Raw genomic sequence first — 8,147 nt, forward strand, 5'->3', positions numbered from 1 at the left:
ATAAGAAAACAAACATCCTCATTAAAGAATGAGCCCAAGACCTTCATAGACACCACACCAAAGAAGACACACAGATGGCAAATAAGCATATGAAAAAATGCTCCACCTCATAGGTCATCAGGGAAATGTAAATTAAAACAACAAAATACCACTACATATCTATTAAAATGGCCAAAATCCAAAACTCAGAGAATACCAAGTGCTGTGAAGATACAGAGCAACAGGAACTCTCATGCATTGCTGGCAGGAATGCAAAACAATACAACCACATTGGAAGACAGTTTGGCAGTTTCTCATAAAACTAAACATACTCTTACTAGATGATCCAGCAATCGTGTTCCTTGGTTTTTACCCAAAGGACTTGAAAGCTTAAGTCTAAAAAAACCTGCACATGGATGTTTATAGCAGCTTGACTTAAAATTGCTAAACCTTGGAAGCAACCAAGATGTCCTTCAGTAGGTGAAGGGATAAATAAACTGACATGCAGACAATGGAATAATACTCAGTGTTAAAAAGAAATGAGCTATCAAGCCATGAAAAGACATGAAGAAAATTTATGCATATTACTAAGTGAAAGAAGTCAATATAAATAAGTTACATACTGTACAATTATAACATTCTGGAAAAGACAAAACTATAGAGACAGTAAAAAGATCAGTGGTTGCTAAGGGTTAGGGGTAGGGTGAAGGAGGAATAGGCAGAGCACAAAGGATTTTTAGGGCAATGAAACTCCTTTATATGATACTATAATGCTGGATAGATGTCATTATACATTTGTCCGAACCCATAGAATATACAGCATCAAGAATGAACCCTAATGTAAACTATGGTGTAAACTATGGGCTTTCAATGATTATGATGTGTCAGTGTAGGTTCAATTGTACCAAATGTTCCACTTGGGTGAGGGATATTGATAATGGGGAAGGCTGTGTATATGTCAGGGCAAGGAATATATAGGAAATCTCTGTGCTTTCCTTTCAAATATGAACCTAAAATTGCTCTCTCTCTCTCTCTCTATATATATATATGTCTTTAAAAAAAAGGTGTCTCTTTTCAGTCCCTATGGTCAGGGCAGTTTTTTACAATAGTTCATTGATAGGCAAGTTTGAAGCAAGAGATTGTAAGAAACAAGACAGGAAACTGTTCATTTAAAAAATGCTTTTATAAATCAAATTGATTTATGAATGAATGTGGAATTCACATTATTTTTGAATTCCACATTCATTACCTTTGATCAAGGCAAGAGATTTTATTTGAATTAATTAAATCAATTGATTGACAGCAATTAATGAAATGATTTAATAGATTTTCCCTGTTTCAGATTGATTTTTAACTAATATACATACAGAAATTAAAACAATCTTAAAGGATCAAAGATATCCTGGAATTGCAAGTTAAGTGAGAAGATAATTTGTCAAAATGATTCTTATTAGCCTTTATTGTTTATAAGCACTGTTATGTCTTTCCACTCTTTCCACTCTTCTTGTTGGAGGAAAGAAAATCCACCTTGAAATCCCATTTCAAACAGCATCTCCTTCACCCTCTAGGAGGCTCTCTTGGTTCACCAGATTGAAGTATTTTCCTTTCAACTACTGCAACAATAATTTTCAGTATTATTCAGTTGTCTTTTATGATACAATTCCTTTTATAGGGAGCTAAATATATTTTTTAAATATTTTATTTATTTATTTGACAAAGAGAGCAAGAGAGTACAAGCAGGGGGAGCAGGAGAGGGAGAGGAACAAGCAGTCCTCCCGCCAAGCAGGGAGCCTGACATGGGGCTCAATCCCAGGACCCTGAGATCAGGACCTGAGCCGAGGGCAGACGCTTAACCATCTGAGCCACCCAGGCGCCCCAGGGGAGCTATATGTTTTAACTGTTACTATTACATTCTCTCCTAGCATACATATTCCATATTGGCAAAGATCATTTTATACTTTTCTATATTCCTCAAATGCATGCAAACAAAATTCATTCAGAGTAATGTTATAGATTTTGAACAGCCAAAAGGAAAAATTCCCAAAAACTGTTTCTCTAAATCTAATCAAATCTGCCTCTACCCATGCCTCAACCCAGATCCCTCTTAACAGATAGTTAAAAAAAGACCAAAAAAAAAAAGGCAAAAACAAACAAAAACGCCACAATTCTGTCATTGACTCTCCCTTCCTTTACCAGTTTCCTAAGAAACTTGAAGACCCTTCCCATCCATGTTAATACAGATGAAGCTAGGTCCCCTAATTTGATCAATGAATTATGTAAGTTTATATGGTCCCCAGACAGTGGACATCTCCATTGTTTCAGTGTCCATTGGGAATCCTTGCCACGAGAGGAAGCCCATGTCATATAGCCAGCCTTCCCAAGTTCACCATGGTCCATGGACCCACTCCTTTCTGTGGTCTCACTAGCATTCTACAGTGGCACTGTTCTGCTGGGCTCAGGTCCTGCTGTAAGGAATAAACCATCATCTCCTCAGCATTGGGAATGACTTCATCTCCCCCAACCCCCACCAGAATTTCTCCCCTACATGTCCTTTCCTCCATATCTTCTCTCTTCGCTGATGGACGTTTGAATCTCATCATTTCCCTTCAAAGAAACCTCCAAAATCCAATGTTGGTCTCTTTTCTTCCCCATTGTTCGACAGCAGGTAAAAATGCTGAAATCCAAGTTGTTTTTTGTTCTTTTTTCTTACTAGGTCCCCTTATTACATAACATAGCATACACAGTTCCACAATAGCAAAACTTTTTTTTTTTATGATTTTATTTATTTATTTGAAAGAGAGAGACAGTGAGAGAGAACTTGGGGGAGGGGGGTATTGAGGGCCAGAGGGAAAGGGAGAAGCAGACCCCCTGCTAAGCAGGGAGCCTGACGTGGGGTTCGATCCCAAGATCCTGGGATCATGACCTGAAGCCAAAGTCAGACGCTTAACTGACTGAGCCACCCAGATGCCCCTAGCAAAACTTTTTAAAATAGGATGTTTGATTTGTTAATATTTTAGTTTGTAGAAATGTAAATAAAGATAATCTTGGAACTTAGAAGTTTCACCAAGTCTCTACCTGAGACTACCATCTTACTGACTTACAGCAGACAGTATTAATAGTATACATTGCCCATTATTGGACATGAGCAAAGTTAGAAGAAATCTAATAAATTATCTTATTTCCCTTCTTGTTAGATTCCAAATTGGCCAATTTCCATATGAATAACATTTGCTCTAGATGAAAGGAAGTACTGTTCATTATTTATAATAAGTGTCTGACATCATGGATCAAATAATTAAATCATAAAATTGGCAGTGCTAACATTCAGGAATAATACAGAACATAGAAAGTGATATTTAAAAATAATAGCCCTTTCCTGAGTTACTTGCATGGAAAATTCTCACTAAAATGAATTATGAAATAGAACTGAGTTATATTTAAAGCTTAAAAATGTGTGCTGGTAATGATAAAAACAATATTTAGAGCACTCAAACATCAACTTGGAATAAAATGGGAAATATTGATGAAAAAAATTAAATCATACATGCTTACAAAATCAATAAACTACAAATATCACTATTAAAGATGTCATGTTAAGATAAGCAAAATATCTGGAAGTTTTCATTCTCTGGAAACCACCTTACTACTGAGGATAATGTAAAAAAAGAAAAGCCATTCTTAAACACTCTTTGTTACTGCCACAGATGAATTATGTTCATCTTAAGAGTCCTCTAAAATGGGTAGACCAAACATTACATTTTATGCTTGACAATTTACAGACTTTCATGAACCTGATTAAAGTCTGTCTAGATCAATTCCAAACAATGGGCAGGAAGTTATGTAAAATAAGATACTTGGCAAAAAGAGGTTTTGCTGAGTGTCCCAACTTTTATAGACTGTAAGCTTTAAAATCAGTCAAAATTAGATGTTTCTTTAAAGGAATAATGTGACATTCTTAAAGAAAATTAAAACAATGTATGCTTTGAAGTTTATAGTCCCTGGCAATTATCATTAGGCCTCTTCTCTATAGCTCCTGCCTATTCTCAGTCCATTCTATAAATATTTTCCCAATTTATTATTTCAACTTGCATATTCTTTATAGAACCTATATTTCTTTATCCATGCTACATATTAGCTTCTAAAATGTATATAAATTTACTTCTGGGAAGAACTAATTTCAATAATGTTGATTTGATTTTAGACTCACTACACTTAAAATATTGATTTTGGACTCACTACGTCTAAAAGCCAGCATGTTTATATTATGTTTATTTTATTTTAATATGCATGCTTGTCATAATGCAGAAATTGTGGTAGACAGTCTTCTAAGATGGCACCGAAAGATCCCAAGGCCCTTGTGTTCATGGCCTTTGTAGTCTCTTCTCCTGAGTAATTTGTTCTAATCAAGAGACTATGGAAACACCAAGAGGGTGTTACTTCCATGATAAGGCTACAAGAGATTATGACCTTGTCACGCTAGCAGATTCTCTCTCTTGTTGGCTTTGATGAAGCAAGATGCCATGTGGAAAGTCCTCTGCTACAAGGAACTAAGGGAACACCACAGCCAACACCTGGGAAGGAACAAAGGGCCTCAGTTTAGCAGCCCAAGAAGAAATGAATGAATCCTGTTAACCACCCCTGATGAATTTGGAAACAGATCTTTCCACACTCAAGCCTTCACATAATTCCCCAGCCCTGGCTGATACCTTATTTCCAGCCTGTGAGAGACTCTGAATCAGAGTACCCAAAAAAGCCATGCCCTGACTCCTGCCAAACAAGAACTATGAAGAAATATACATTCATAGTTTGAAATCACTGAATTTGTAGTAATTTGTTAGGCCATAACAGATAACAAATCCATAAATAATACAGCAATGAAAATAAACCAAAAAAGCAAAATTTAAAATGTCATAAATTGTCAATACGAAGAGTTTCTCTGTCTCTGAAACCACATTTATATCTTCTGAAATATTCTCTGTATTGTTTGGGTGTGGACCTAGCATTAATAATAACAAAATACCACCATCTGCTCAATTGCTTACATCATGGTTCTTTTATTCCTGGCCCCTACCATCTATTTAATCACTAAGCCCTGTTAATTCACACTCAGAAAACTCTCTCATTCCCCCCACTTCTCTCCTTCCTCCTGCTTTCACCCTTACCTGGCATCCGAAACACTGCCTCATGACCCCTGTGTTCAATTGATAGGCCCTCATTCTCCCTCTGATCCATTTTATTCAGATAATCTAGAGTGAATTTTTAAAATTCATGTCTTATCATATCTTTACCCTTTTTATGGCTCTTGTAGGATAAAGTCACAAATCTTTAATGGAATGCACCTGTGTAAATATAACGTGGCACCTGTTGACCTCTCTAGGTTTCATATGATGGATTGCCCTCTATACTTTAGATAGACTGACATTTTGTTTTCACTTCCTCAAATGGGCCATACTTTGTTCTCATGCTTCTTCCTCTGTCTGGGGTAATCTCTTCTTCTATATCCACCCCCCATTCTCGATCTTTAATTAACCTATTCTTTTAGAACACTAATATCTCAGCTTACAATTACTTCTTGAGGGGAAGTTTTCCCCAACCCCTGGTTTAGGTTCATTTCCTGTTGCATACTTTAATTTTACCCTATACTTCTTCATAGCACTTATTTGAAATTACTAGTTTAATCATCTCTGTTTCCTACTAGATTTTAGGTTTTTGAGGGCAGCAGGAAAGTCTCTTATGTATTTTGTAAAATGTGCAGACTGCAACAGGTATCATTTCATCAGTGGTTCTCCATTATGGGGGGAGGGGTGTCATGGCACTCCTGGCAATGTTTAGAGACATTTGGATTTGTCACAAATGGGTAGGAGATGGGGGAAAAAGGAAGGTACTATTAATATCTAGTGGGTAAAGATCAAAGATACTACTATGTATCCTATAATTCATTGCCAGCACCCACAGGAAAAATGACACAGCCCAAAATGTTAATAGTGCTGAGACTGAGGAACTGGGTTTTGTGTGTTAATATTTACAGAATGAATAAGTCAAATAACTAATGAATAAGCTAATTTTGTATTATGAAGACATAAAATTTTCAAGAACATGAATAAACAAAAGCTTTTGTTTCTATTAGTTTATTATTTTCCTTTACAATTCCTTAATAAAGAGATTCATTTATTCACTCAATTATTAAGTGTTTATTGACTTTTAGACATTGTGCTTGGTGGTTGTGGGGGGAGGATTCTACAGTAAACCAGCATCCTGTACTCAAGGATCTTATATATCAAAGGAAGAGAAAGATAACAAACTTTTTTGTTGTTATTTGTGATAAGTGTTAGCAAATAAACAGAATGATATGATAGAAACTGGCATAGGAGATCAAAGCTGGCAGCATTTTAATAAGGCTATACAAGGAGCCAGTTGTACAAAGAACTGTGGGGAGAATATTCCAGGTGGAGAAATAGGGGATGCAAACTCCACTAGACAGGAAAGACCTTGGTATACTCAGGAAACTTAAAGGATTCCAGTAGAGTTGGATCATTTTGAAATTATTTCAAAAGGCAAAAGGAATTTATTGAATGGTTTGCAGTAGAGGAATAACATGATTTGACTTATATTTTTAAAATATTATAGCTGCTGTGTAGAGAATGCATGGAAAAGGAGATAGGTAGTAAAACAAAACACTGCTTGCAGAAGGCCAGTGAAAAATAATAGTGACCTGGAGATGAAAAGAAATGGATGGATATGAAGTCTATCTCCTAGATACAATTTACATGACTTGTTGAGAAATTGGATGTTGGTGATGAAAGATATAGAAAATGCAATGCTAAAAAAAATTAAAAAATAAAATAGAATTTAATGCTACTTTTTGTATGAGTAAATGAAGTAAAGGTGATACCATTTGTTGTTGAATTTGTAAAGACTAAAGAAAAAGATATGATAGGAAAAATCAAGTTCTGTCTCAGATATGAAATATTTGAGATACCCAGGGGTAATTCAATAAGAAATGTTATAGTCCAGGGTCAGTTGATTATGGACTAAAACTGCTTGTTTTTATAAGTAAAGTATTAGAACAAAAGACACTCTTATTCATTTACATATTGTTTTTGGCTTCTTCTACTTTACAACAGCAGAATTACAAAGGGGAGCATATGGTCTGCAAAGCCTAAAAGATTTTCTGACTGGCCCTTTACTGAAAAAGCTTACTGACCCTCTTTTTTCAGGGCTATATTCCCAAGTACCAAAAACAGTATCTGGCATCCTTATACATACATAATAAATATGTATTGTAGGAATAAATGTCAAGTGGGCACTCAGGCTTATAAACTTGGAGGTCAGAGAGCAGGTCTTACATGGAGATATACATTTTGAGAGCATCAAAATGGTCAAAATTAAGAACATGGTCATCATTTGAAATCATAAGATTAAATAAAAATGCCTAAAAGCATGATGTTAATGAAAAGAAACAGAGAAGAGAGGAGAGAATAGATGTAAAAGAAGAAAAGTAAAAAGAAGGTGAGGAAAAGTGGACTGCAATTGAATCTCTGAAGCATGTTAAAATGTAGAGATGGGATAACAAAATACCCTACAAGGAGAAGCCTGTAAGGTGAGAGGAAGAAAAACTTGTGCATAGTACTTTATGCTGAAATGGGGGAATGCAGAAACAGAAGAGAATGATTTCGATTTGGAAAATGGTGTTTCTGAGTGGAAATGATGAAGCAAGATTGGAGAGTTCTGAAAAGAGAAGTGATTACTAATACTTGACAGTATACAGACAATACTATTGTCTGTATACTACAGACAATATTTCTACTCTTTGCTAAGACAAAGCAGAGCAATGTAATGGCATTTGGGAGATGATGGAAGGACAAAGTAAAGTTTTGTTTTAGGTGATTGGTCTTCAAAGTGGGAGATACTGGAAGGTTTTGGTGACAGGAATTATAGAAAGGGAAAAAATTAAGGCTGTTACTGAGTGAGGGAGTAATTGAAAAACTTCTTGAGAAGCTGAGAGAGATGTGACCCAGAGACAATTGGAGGGTTTGTTTGCTAGGAGGAGGAACATTTATTCCATTATAATAGACGTTAAAATGGAGCAAACTGAAGCAGATAAAAGAAAATTTGAAGATATGGTCATTGAAATGTACTATTTTCAATTGCAAATAACAGAAGCATAC

Source organism: Eumetopias jubatus, unplaced genomic scaffold (assembly GCF_037043125.1).
Source record: "Eumetopias jubatus isolate StellerSeaLion01/CBP00866 unplaced genomic scaffold, mEumJub1_p1.0 scaffold_8, whole genome shotgun sequence".
Lineage (NCBI taxonomy): Eukaryota > Metazoa > Chordata > Mammalia > Carnivora > Otariidae > Eumetopias > Eumetopias jubatus.